This window comes from Triturus cristatus, chromosome 4_1 (genome assembly GCF_964204655.1).
Source record: "Triturus cristatus chromosome 4_1, aTriCri1.1, whole genome shotgun sequence".
Classification (NCBI taxonomy): Eukaryota; Metazoa; Chordata; class Amphibia; order Caudata; family Salamandridae; genus Triturus; species Triturus cristatus.
In genome coordinates, this window is record NC_140585.1 from 7,633,443 (window position 1) to 7,646,988 (window position 13,546).

Genomic DNA, 13,546 nt, shown 5'->3' on the forward strand with positions numbered 1-13,546 from the left:
GCTGGCTTTCTAACAGCCGACGAGCTTATGCTAACTTAGCGTTGTACATAGGGAGTGGTTAACCCATACTACATCCCCCCCTTGATCGGACTACTAACCACTAGGGGCGCACTTATCGAGAACGCAGAGTTCAAGTTAGAAAGAACGGAACCAAGGGCATGAACTATAAGTCCATATAAGGTAAGTGTAAAGTTCGAAAGGGAAAAAAATAAAAAAATGTCCAAAGATGGAAAATGATGTCATCAGATAAAAAAACCATGAAAAAATGGGGAAAAATGACATCGATGGATGCACCATGAGATGACCAAGACAAAAAGTCAATCCATCAAGGTATAGGCACAATAAGTTGCAACAGCCTCCAAGAGGAAATCATTGGAGCGTTCTGCAAAATTATCCGCCATCCAATCCAGTAAGGGAAAGGAACACACGTGTTCACTCACAATTGGAGCTTCCAGCACCACACGGGGACAACAGGAAGGTTCCTCGATATAACTGCGTTCCAGCAAGTCAATCGCAGCCTCATCAATGGCCCAATTTCCAAGGACTCCATGTGCCGCACCCAAGGCCATAAACCCGACACCAGAACATTCAAACTCATGAGCCGTTAAGGGGCCCATTAGTTGACCAAAATCCGGTACAGGTGACGCCGAGTTTGACAGGCATAAATCCAGAGCCCACTGGAATGGACAATCCAGGCAGTGAAAGACTGGTTGCACACAAGTAAAGAAGGGAAACCGGAAGGACAATCCATACGCGACACTTAAAGTCGCCAGGGGCAACGTGCCATAGTATTCAAGCATCCGGTTATGCAGATGTAACAGCCGGGGCATGTTGTCTCGGTACGCAAGTTCCGCAGCCATTGCGTAGCACGCAAACCAATAGAAGTATTCCAGCTATAAGGGCGAGAAGCAAAGGAAGACCTCCGAAGATGCTGGAAAAAATAGAATGAAAAAATGCGGTAATCACACCAAAAATAGACTGAAAGGAGGTCACGAGGCCGGAGCCCACAAGTTTAAAAAAATGAACTATGCCGGTCGTAGACGAGGCATTAAAGATAGTCTGTATCAATGTTCCAAAATGGAAGGGGAGGTCAGTATTCAAAAGCGCCTGCACCTCCGTGCGGGTGTTTGCCACGTGAAGAAGAAAGGTTTCACAGGATGAAGTCACAGCGACCTCCCTTTGAGACAAAAGAGCCCTTATTCTGCTCATCTGGTTGAACTCTGCGCTCAAGGTTGGAATCGAAGGCCAGATAGAAACATCGAGCCATCCATGCGGGGGCGGGAAAATGACATTATTACAGCAAACAACACGCTGTGAAACAGTGACTATGTATGGTATGCCCTTTAGCATCCCACAGCAATTTTCATTATTTAAAAGCAAATAACAACCGTTAGCAAGCAGTGTGAATGAAGGGGTTATAACGGGCACCGGTACACCTTTTAAGACGCAAGCCAAATTAGGAGCGTGTACATTGCAAGCACCATGTAATTGTATGTGTCTACACACTACAGAATGATCAGGAGCAGAAGTCCATTCCTCACCCTTCAGATAAACCTCAGTGCCCTCCCGCATGCATCTATAGGTGAACGGGAGCGACCAAACTTCATGCAGGAACGCACTACCAAATTGTTCATATCTGCCAAGAGCATAATGTTTCATGCACGAACTAAACTTAAAAAGCGAAAAAGGTAGTGATCACTCCGTGGATTAGCCACACGGCCGAATTTAACTTCGCAATAGAGAATGGCAATGGATCTAATTTCTCAATGTGCAGTAATGAATAAGTAGCATCCTTCATAAACATGAACTGTTGTTTTGCAGTTAAATTAAAAGGGAGGAACAAAGATGAAACATTCATTTAATCCCATGGGACCTTCCCTGCCTTTAACGTTTGCAAAGTCCATGCAAACTGCATAACAGAACGCAACTGATTCTGGCCATGATACAATACAGACAAATCATCCTGCACAATGTCTACGACAGATGAAACAATATTATCTAAAGTGTAAATTCTAGAAGACAAGGTATTTATACTATTATCAATCACAGCCAATACTTTTTCCATATTGGCCTGGTCAATAGCACGTCATCTGGACGCAGCCTCAATTTGCGACATTTTCCAAACTTCGTTGTAACTAGCATATACCCATCTTTTGGACCTGCCTATTGCAGGACCTTTAATAAAATCATTCAGATCAATTTTGTCGTTTAAACGTGACAAATGAAGTTTAACAGATGCTAATGTGGAATGTTGCAGCCACGACTGGCACAACTTACCCACAGAGTAGGTAGTTACAGTGTGTGATGATTCAAAACGAGGATCTTGAGTGTACCCAGGTGCCAAGGCTAAAAATCGACATTGACAGGAATCTGAACCAGTTTGCCATACCAACCACCCTTCAGGATTAAATGCTGAAACATTAAAGTTGGTGTTGGAAATGAGGGACTGCAACCTACTAAGGGAAAGATCTGTGTAATTACCCTAGCCGGGATAAGCACCCAGATCCGGGATCGTGGGGGAATTCAATTTCTTAGACGTTGCCAAACCAAAAAAGGTTGTCTGAAAAATAGATGAATTCAAAAACAAAATGTGGTTCGGGATAAGACAGGCGCGATGCAAACCTTCTGTTCCCTGAACCTGCCATGGTTTAGTACCCCAAACCGATTTAAGATCGATAGTAGTTTTCCATAGCTCATAGCCTCCGATAGCCAAATCGTCCATAAAGGACTTGGAATATAATAATTTGGTATGTGTCAACCTAACCTTAGAGGCGGTCTCAGCCGCCAATTTAAAATAAAAGGAGGTGGGTTTAGACACACTAAAATCCGAAAAATATGTGAACTTGTTCACTAATGTGGCAGAACTGCCATGATAAGGGGCCGGACAGTGTTCCCATTGTGTGTAATTAACAAAATTACGAAAGGTATTTGCTCTGTGTAGGAAATGCGTGCCATAATGTTGATAACAAAATTGTTCACCCTAATTAGCAGAATTTAAATACAAATCTTCAGCATCAAATGCAGCATAATATTTTAGATCAGAAAATAGTGCTTCTATTGCTTGTACATCCCAATCATCAGATCGGAAATTCTGTTTAGAATGTGTAGAAACACAAAATACATTAGGCACATTAATCACTTCGGTAGGTCCATGAATTTGAAATTTAACAGCATCCCAAGCGATCCCATCACGCACAGGCCAGGCAGTAATGTTCACAAAAGTCTGGTCCCTTTTCATTGTGTGTGATGAGGAATGGGGGGCCAAAGTTCCATCAATTAATCCAATCGTAGATCTTTCAGTCAGGTAGTGTCCATTGATAAGTTTAAAAAACACTACCACAAAGCCAATTGTCATGAACAAAAAAATACATATTAGCACCAGCCAGATGTAAGTCCATGGTGCCACCAAAAAATGTCTCTTGAACCAGGCAAAAAATATAGAAATTTTGGAAGGGGCAGTGGAAGTCATTGATTCAGTGTCAAAGGAAGAATGTGACTGGTCAATCGCTGTCGAATGTAATAGAGGCAACTGAACACCTGCAGGATAAGCATACTCAGGATCCTCAGGCAAACCACCATCAGTAGGCGGCTCAGAAGGGGCAGTAACTGCATGCATCTCAACGGCAAACTAAGGCATTATGTTCGAGGGCGGCATCGCAACAGAATTTTGCAGGATGGAAGGGCAAGAAACTGAAGGTGTCATACTATGGAGAATCGGCCACCCGCTGTAGCTTGACATTGTCAATCGAGATGTACCTGTTATCCTTGCGACCAGGAAGTGGTGGTAAAATAACTGTACGTGTACCCTGGACTCCCAGCACCAGGACCGGTGCACGATAAGAGGGGCCAAACTCTTTCTTGTTCTCCACCTTCTCACGGACCAGGTCACCAACTCGAGGTAGCCAGCCGACTACCGGAATCTGGAGCTCAGCTTCGCATGTAGAGGGTACGTGTTCCTTTGCTAGAGTGTCTCTGGCTTCTTGAAGATTCTGCAATACAGCACAGTGATCATCTAGGTCAAAAGGCGCGGCAGCCGCCGCCATGTCTAGACCCTCAAGGTCCGTAACAAACATTCTTACTCCAAAGAGCATCATGTATGGGGTCCGCCCACCCAGAGACCTTCTAGGGAGATTATTAAGTGCACGTTGCACGTCATACAAGTGGGTTAGCCAGCTTCGGCCTGTACCTAAAACCCTTGCTGTCAAAGATTGCTTTAGGTCACGGTTCATTCGCTCCACAACACTATTGCCCTCAGGCCGGTATGGAGACGAAAATTTGACTTGGACCCCCAAACTTCTCATGGCTTCTTTGTAAGCCCTAGAGGCAAACGCAGGGCCCTGGTCAGAATGAAGGGTACCACCTGCAAAACTCCCAATAAAGACACGCAAATCCTTGATGACCGTCCGGGCATCAGTACTCCTTTGCGGCCACACCCACAGAAAACGTGTGCACGAATCCACTGCAACCAAGATGTACTTGTACGCAGTATCAGAGGAAAAAGGACCGCAGTGATCTAAATAAACACACGCAAGTGGTTGATTAGATATATACAGCTGCGTTTGTGGTGGACGCGCGACAGTAGAAGGTTTAATCTGCTGGCAAATGTCACATAAAAGAACATAAGCTCGCGCTTGTTTGTACAAACCGTACCACCAGTAACATTGCTGCAAAAGAGATACAGTCGCCGAAAGGCTGGCGTGCGCAGACGCAACACCTTCGTGGGCAGCTGTAATCAGAGATGGTCTGCAGTCCGCGTTGGGGATCAATCTGTCACCAACGTCGTTAATCCTCACTAACGGGTCGTTATCAGGACTTAAACGATAATGGTAGCGAGAAGGGAATCCTTTCGGAAAACCCGTCCCTGTCTGGGACGCAGCAATAGCTGCCAAGATGTCATCATCAATCCTAGTTTTGGATCTTGTAACTGCTGCTACTAAATATGTCGCCACTGCGGTTTTTGCTGCCTCGTCAGCCAAACTGTTACCGACAGCATGGACACCAACGCGTTGGTGACCAAGAGTGTGAATTACATTCACGAGGGGCAAAACTTCTTTAAGTTCAGCCACTCGAACCCAAAGAGTTTTGTGCTTTACTGTGCTACCTTTCGAATCACGAAAGTCATTGTGACTCCAAAAGTGTAGATTTTGGTTGTATGATTAAACACAATAGTACGAGTCACTCACTATTAGAGTGGTGACTCGAGGATCAGCAAACTCCAGTGCAAGCACCAGAGCTTTCAGTTCTGCTAACTGCGCGGTACAATCACCCAATGACTGCGTATGCACGACATCAGACTGGAACTTACCGTTCACGAAAGTACCCACTACAATTGCGCAGGCCGCTGAATAGGCGTGCTTTGATCCAGTTGCGGGTTGCGCAGACCCATCAGTGTAAATGACACAATGGTACTCCTCGAGCGGGCGCAAAGTCAGAGGAGCCGGATGAACAAATTCATACTCCAAGAACTCCTGTGTCTGTAATGCCATGTCAAAGATATATGTGACGTCAGGCGAGGTCAAGGAGTTTGCCCATTGTATCCACCTTGGATGCAAAGCCTTAGAATTAGGTACACTGGCTTTAGTGACCGCCTCAAGGGCAGGGTACGGTGTTACCACCAGCATGTGCTTCCCCTGTGATAGCGCTCGCTCTTTCAGGATCGCCATCTGAACTGCTGTCAGTACTTTTTCGACAGCGGAGAAGCGCAGCTCAGCCAAAGTGTACAGATGAGATTTGTATGCAATGGGGACGGTGTCGCCCTCATTGAACGTCAAGTAGGTGAAACCCACTGCACCCTGTACGATTCTAATGACCAGGTTAGTGTGGTTATCACGAGTTTGTAAGAACTTCGAAGCAAGAAGATCAGACTGCAAAGATTGTAATGCAGCCGAATGCTCAGGCAGCCAACAAGATTTGGTAAAAGTAGGTTGTACCAAGGCATAAAGCGACTTGATACGCTGGGCATAATCAGGAATGTAGGTACGACCGAAATTCAGAAAACCCAGCAAAGATTGTAATTTCTTCAGTGTCGTAGGAGTACTAAGGCGTGCGCATTTCTCAAGGAACTGCGGAGCCAAGCCTCGACCCTCATGATTGAGTTCGTACCCCAAGAACAACACTGTGAACTCGGCAATGTGGGACTTCGCAAAGTTGAACTTGTAACCGAAGTCAGCAAACATTGGTATTATGTTATCCACGCGGGCAAGGTGTGGAAGCAACTCGTCGTCTGTCAGGTAGATGTCATCTACATACGAATATGCTTCCGGGTCAATCATCTCCAAGAGAGAGACCACACGAGCAGCAAAGACCCCGGGGCTATTCTTATAGCCCATCGGGAGCCTTTTGAACTTCTTTTGTTTGCCACCCAAGGTAAACGCCGTCCACTGATAGCTGTGAGGGGACAGATTATGGCTGTAAAAGCCATTGGAGATGTCAAGTGTGGTTTTAAACCGTTTTCTCACTAGACTGTCGACGAGAGCCGAACTATGAGTATTTTGTACCGCACATGTCCGGCAGTGCGAATTTAAGTGCCGGTAATCCAAAACTATGCGGTACGATCCGTCAGGCTTCGTCACAGTGAATAAAGGATTATTCATGGGTGACACACATGTTTCAATTACTCCCTGATATTCCAATTGTTCAAGGATGGACGCGACGTGAGATCGAGCCTAGCGACGCATGGGGTATTGGGGCTGTGGCTGGGGTTCCGACCGCAACGGAATCGTATTATTGGGAGAAAATTTGTCCCAGCCCACCTGAGTACGGTACAACGCAGGCGCGAGCACCTGCGCCCACTCCCCGCTAACCTGTTAGAATGTTCCAGTGGCACTGTGTGCCCAAAGGACGGGAGGATCACTACCTCCCCTCTAGGAGCCTCTAAAACGAAAGCCGGGGGCCAATCTGCCTCCGCCAAAAGGATATCATAGGTGGAGGTTAGATTATCCCAAAACACCACTTTAATTTTACGTTGTATGTCACCCTCAATTAAAAGGACAATCTCAAACATCCGTTCAGGGGGAGCTACGCGAGTATCAGCAGTTTCAACACTTACAAATGTATCAGTTGCTGTCGCTGCCAGAAATGAACGCAGCGCTTGTCGCACTACTGGAACTTCCGCCGCGCTGTCTAGCAGCGTTAGCGCCCATGTCTGGTTCAGAAGCTGTGTCCGTACCATCTGAGGCATATCTCGCAGTTAGAGCAGCAACTTTTTTCTTCTGAAACGGGGGTCTTTGTCGTGCAGATTCGTCCTGCTTGCCTTTACCGTCAGTCTGACGGGGCTGCTAACGACCTTGAGCACCCCTTCCTTTCCCACGATCTCCGCCACCGGATTGAAAAGCCGATGTTTCCTGTGAAGAACGAGGAGAGCGTTGTTTAGGAACCTGAAATCTATCAGGTAACTTACTATTAGAACGATCGCGCAAATCATAAGTGCGTTCACTTTGTATCTGCACCGGCGACGCAGAACGAGACCTCCGTTTCTCCTGCTGCTTCCCTTGTTTTTTGGCTCGGCAACTTTGTTTTGGAAAGTTGGGCTTCTCGTCTTTGGTGGACGAACTCACTTTAGGCTGCTGCACTACAGTAGGAATGATCACGGCGGGTTTCACACCCAAGGCGCTACGACCCACCATTCTGTAGGCTTTCGCTATAATTTTAGCGAATTCCTGTGGCCTGTCGCCCGGATCCACAAGTGCCAACATATTGCACACTTGGAATTGCATGGCATCTCCTTTGAGGTTGCCCATAACCATGTAACAAACCACATCGAAGCTGTCGACAAGCCTCATTCCCAACTCAATTGCTGCCTCTGCACCATGATTGTCTTGGACCTTCTTGATGACCGAGGGCAGTACAGACATAGACGGAGTGCCATAGCACTTCGCATAGGTCGCAGCAAAGACCTTGCCCCAATTGTCACAGTCGACAATATCCAGGACCAGGTCCTTCGGCAAAGTAATAGTGAGTATCCTGTGTTTATCCACAGGAGAAGTATGCGGAAACACGGCTTCTAATTGATCAAATTTTTCAGCAAGCCAGTAAGGAAATTCATCCCTATTTTGGGGGCGCTTGCCGACAACCGCATTAACCATAACAGGACTGATGACCACCGCGTGATGGTCAGTCGTGTGGCCCGCAACTGCAGATGCCCCCACCTGTACATTGCGAGACACGTACTGCACTAAAGCCCTATGGACCGTAATCAGGGCAGTGTGTAGCACTCGTAACTCCGCCACCGCCACAGTCATGTAGCGGGGATGGGGTGTATAACCGGCCAGCACCGGCCATGTGGCCCCTGCAATAGACAACGGGCCCATTCTCGCCGGTACCACCACATGGGGAAGGGTGCCATTAAACCAAATAGTATGCTGCCAGGCAGTGAGAGGAATTTCAAGTGTCGGATAAGGGGCATAGGCTGCTGGCATCGCTGTGTGAGTATATTCGTTGAGCAAATTGTCGTTTGCATCCACTGCCTCAAACATCACCCAAGAGTAAAACAACTCATACGGGAACGCCGCATCAGCACCTACCACAAAAAAAAAGCCAAGCCATCATCAGGAACCCCATAGACCCGTAAATGTGCGGTCAGGGGAACCCGACTATGCGCGGCAATGTTGACCGCCATCGGGACACAGAGAAGAACAACAACAAGCTCTACAGTAGCACTGGGGTTCAGAAAAAGAAAACCTTTTTAATTATCAAGCTTGAAAGAACCTTTAGTCGAAACCTAGGTAGGTTAAGCCGTCACTCCCGTTGTCCGGAAACTAGAGTGAGGGCGTTGTGGACTAATAATAGCACTATTAAGGCGTTTCAGATCAAAAGACCAAACGTTAGGTGCGCCATGTTGCAGGGATTCTGCTTATGCACAGAACTATGCACAGGAAACCAGGACCTCAGAGAATTGTGGTGTACCAGAAACTCCCCTCAGAACCAAGAACCCCTATCCGACTAGCTTAGTGTCACATTCGTTATCCGAGATTTAGCTCGGCGGTCCCAATGTATAGACATCCCAGAACAAGCGACTTAGATACTCTCAGGAGTGGTGGGAATCCGAAATACTTGTTGGTAGCTATATATCAGTCCACAACAGTATAACAAAGACACGGTAAAGTTTAAAGAGTTTATTTTATTAACCTCGCGTCCTAAGATGCAGTACTTTGGCTAACACAAGCAGACAAATGGTTAGGATCAGCACCATCAGCATTGTTACAATACCATAGAAAATGAAAGGAGCAATCATAATAATAATGACAGTGGAAAGCGACCACCCTCCTTTCTCTAGCAACTAATAAGTTATTATTAGACTAATAGAAGGTCTCTTAGGCTTGCATGGGGGACCCCATACCTTATAGATCAGCTTAGTGGAATCACATCACAGGATCAGCTAGGCTCTCTCCTGCGACAGCTCTTCGTTTCGAATGTAAGTGAAAACATGCTGCTCTGCAATATTAAAGGACTCGTCTTTCAGGTATTGGCAGCTGTATGTATGTTATGGCTAAGAAGTGGTACGATCAACCTGAACACAACAACCTGCACCGTCTAGTGACCCAGACTCGTTCTTTACACGGTGTACAGACCAAGGTCACTGCTCACTGTTAAGGATGTTAAACAACAGACGGTTCTCATGTGAAGCAAAGTCGAGTCAGCAGTTCTCGAATGAATAACATGTAACAACAGTGTCGCGTGCAAAAGCAGCAGAAGCGGCAAGCTGGCTTTCTAACAGCCGATGAGGTTATGCTAACTTAGCGTTGTACATAGGGAGTGGTTAACCCATACTACAGATTGTAATGGCAAAGATATATCGGAGCACTCTGAACATCCTGGTATGCCGTATTGCCCTAAATTGTCTCTTCTTTTTGTGTTCCCCAAATCCTCTGTTGTCCTTTTAAGTGAATTTGTCTCTTTAGAAGAGTGACTTCGGTGGCAATGTCTTCCATTTAATTCAGCCTGTGCTTTCAATCCGAAATCCTTTGTCCAAACAAGACCGCCTCTTTTCAGTCCTTTGTAGAGTTTTATTATTTCCTCAACAAAATGCTAAAGGTTTTGATTTCTTCCAGAAGTTCCCCAAACGTTATAGCAGGATGAGACAGAGACGGATTAACTTCATTTTGGCTCTTGTTGCTCGTCCTGAAAGCATGTCTTTTTAGGTCTCGCCTGGCGAACGCAGCGCGAAGCGCTGGCGCAAGCGAGATCTATTGTTGCTGACTTGCCTCGGAAGGGGGACAGGAGATGGGCACGCGCAGGCTCTCGGCGGATTTGAGTTGGTGTACGCGCTTACAGCCACGCGGCGTGCACATCTCCTGTCCCCCTTCCCTCGCAAGCCAGCAAGCAGTTTCACTTTCGTCCTCACCAGCCTCATGTAATTTTTTAGGTCTCGCTCTCGCTGTGAACGCGCTTCACATGAACAGCATTTGCGCGTTGAGTGCCTGCTGAGTTAATTATAGGTCCGCAGCGTGGGGCGCCTGTCGGCATGCTGTGATAATGACCTTTGGTTTTTTAAAGCACGAAGGCTGTGTTTGCACTTTTTTTTTTTTTTTAAATAGGCGGACACGTGCAGAGAGACCACGACTGATAGAAGAACTTCCGGCAGCAAGGGGGACCAATAGTTAATTTCCCGTGATTTCGAAGATACCAAGTTTTGCCAAAGCGCAATAACTATGCGTCAAAATAAACTATTTTATGCACATCGCGTTACAGTTTTCAACCCGATAACTAAACAGTTGACAGGCTTATCTACCACCGCTTATCGCTGCTTAAAATCATCCCCCAGGGGCAGAAAGAAAACAATATCCTGCGGAATACTGGGGGGGAGGCAGGGCTGACCCTGCTCCCTGAGGGCACAGTCCACAATGCCGCAGATCACAGGCAGTTATGGGGGAGGGACAAATGGTTGTAAGAAGGCTGAGGGACAATATGGCACGAAAAACGTTTGAGTTCCTACCCATACCAGGCGCACCCAACCCTCCCTCCCCAAGATGCCGCGGTACTCACAGGGATCTCTGCCATGGCCAGCATCATCTCTTCCATCAACTCTTCTTCCTCCATAGCTGCTCCCACGGGTGCAGGCGCTCACACGCCCCGGCAGCAGGGATTCCGTGGGCGGGGCTTGAGGCGGGGAGGAGCGGCCACGCGCCGGGACTCACGCGATTCTTGTGATGTGGCGGTTGGGGTCCAAGCGGCTGGAATGGTAGACAACGCGCACCCTCCCTACAATCCGCCACTTGCTGGGATGGGGGCGGAACCGCTGTACACTCACCCCCGGCCCGAGCGGTTGAAATCCCTGCCCGCAGTGCCGGATCCGCGGGAAAGCAGAGGGGGTCTACTGCGTCACAGCCAAACCAACTGCCCAGTTTGCTGACATAGGGAGGAGGTAGCCCAACTAATGCCCGCGTAGAGCAACAGCATCGACGGGCTGGTAGACGGTTGGTGACCGGGGCTAGCTTATTGGTGGCGCAAAGCTTCTAATGAGAGAAAGATCGTGTGCTACAGGTGCCCAGCCATAGGCGCTTTACTTATCCCGGCTCTAGAGGACGCGTGCAGGTGTGGTTCTTCGCTTGTTGTTAATTGCTTTTGTGTCCGTGTTCTGTGGAAGCGGGGTTGGAGTCCGCCCTGTCGGCATTTGGCCCTGCCCACCCTGACTGCATATTTTGCTCGCCTTGCTCTGGCTTTTCATGAGGCATTCTCGGCGTTTGATGGTGTTCAGTTTGCTGTACAGCATTCTCGGCGCACAAGCTTTTCAGGGAGCATTGTTGCAGGGAGCATTCTTGGCGTTCACTTTCGCTTTTGCTTTTACAGCCTACGGCGCTCTGTTCCTTTCCATATCGTATCGTCTCCGCTGTAGTAAACATATGGCTTATGCCACTTTCTTTAGACTGGTGGGGAACTTGCTGTATCTAACCTATTGTACCATTTACTGTTCGTAGTAAATTCTTCAAAAGCAAACTGTTATACTTTGTAACACGTATGTTTCGATCTGTTTTACGTTCTTGCTAGCGTAGATATTGCTTTCCTCACAAAAATTGGTGCTTTATATACACTGCGTGCTCTTCCATTGGGCAATACACATCCTGCTCTGTTTACACACCTACATTTATTGAGAAAGGAGCCCCCTTTCAGTGCACCTAACTAACTGTGCGCACAATTCCACACTGCGTGAATCGGTCCGTATAGTCCGGTCCCAGCCTCTTATAAACAGTCGGAGCCGAAATCGTAGGTGAAAGGTCACAGTCTGTGATGATTTCATGCACATTTGCGTGTCTTTGCATGCACACGATATGCTAAATTGCAGATACACGTGTGCATTGTTTTGCCGGTGTTCTTTTAAATACAGCAAAATGGACCCAGGTCTGTATGTGTTTCATTGATTATGCATGCTAACTGTACCTCCCTTTCGTATACCCCACTGCAATGCAAGTGCCTGATTCATTAACGTTCAAGAAGTTGATGGCTGTTATTGTGGTTAATGTCCGTTTTCACTGATGACACATAGCGTGGCCTTCACCTGGTGCTCGGCTCCCTGTGCTGTGACCTGCAATGCCAGATATGAAGCCGGCTGCAGCGCGTGGCCAGCCCCGAGCCCGCGGCGCGCACACTCTTGTTATTCAATATGGCCGGGCCGCCCGGAGTATACACTAGAGAGGGTCTGCCGGAATGTGTGGCGTGGCTTTTCACACTGTATCTAGAACACTGCAAAGAATTCCCAAGGGGCACACTGAGGTATGTCATTGTTGATTTTAACCCCAGTGCCCGACAGCTTCTAGCACACGCATATTAACATGTTGTCATCATGCATTTTGCCTCTGCCATCCGTGGCACTCTGCCTGGTTGCTTGACTGGGAGAAAACATTTAATTTGATCTACACTGCATGAGTTGGAAGTAGGTGCACAAATAATATTTACATATGGTGGGGCTTTAAGTGTGATGAGAAAACCGGGGGGGGGGTTGTCTCTCTAAAGGGGCTGGCTAATGTAATTAGGGCGTGGCTCAAAAACACATAAGCTAAAAATCTGTGCTTAGCATAGTGTGCCGCCCGACTGGTATTTTGCTACTTCTGTCATTGCCTCCACATATAAAATACGACCAGTAACATTACACCTACAACAAGCCAGGGCTATTGGCTTTGTGAATGGTGAATGGTTGTTTAGTTGCATAAGATAAATAGGCCACAACTATGGCTTCGATGTATAAAACATTGAAAATGCTACAGTTCTGTAATTATGACACTGTGAAACAAGCATTTGCAATGCAATAGGTCTCGCATTTACGCACATTTATGCTATTGGCATTGTAAATGACACTGCCTTTTATTTATGTTTTAAAAACCAAAACCAAAAAGGCATTGTCATTTACAATGCCAATAGCTCAAACATGCGTAAATGCGAGACCTATTGCATTGCAAATGCTTGTTTTCTCTCTGTGCGTGGATGTGGAGATGGACGGAGGGTCCTGAGGTAGAGATCTCTAGGTGCTGTCATTTCAGCTGACAGCTAAGGGAGTGGGAGGATTTCTTTCTTTAGACACGGGGAAAGGAGTTCATGCAGGAGGGGGTGGGGG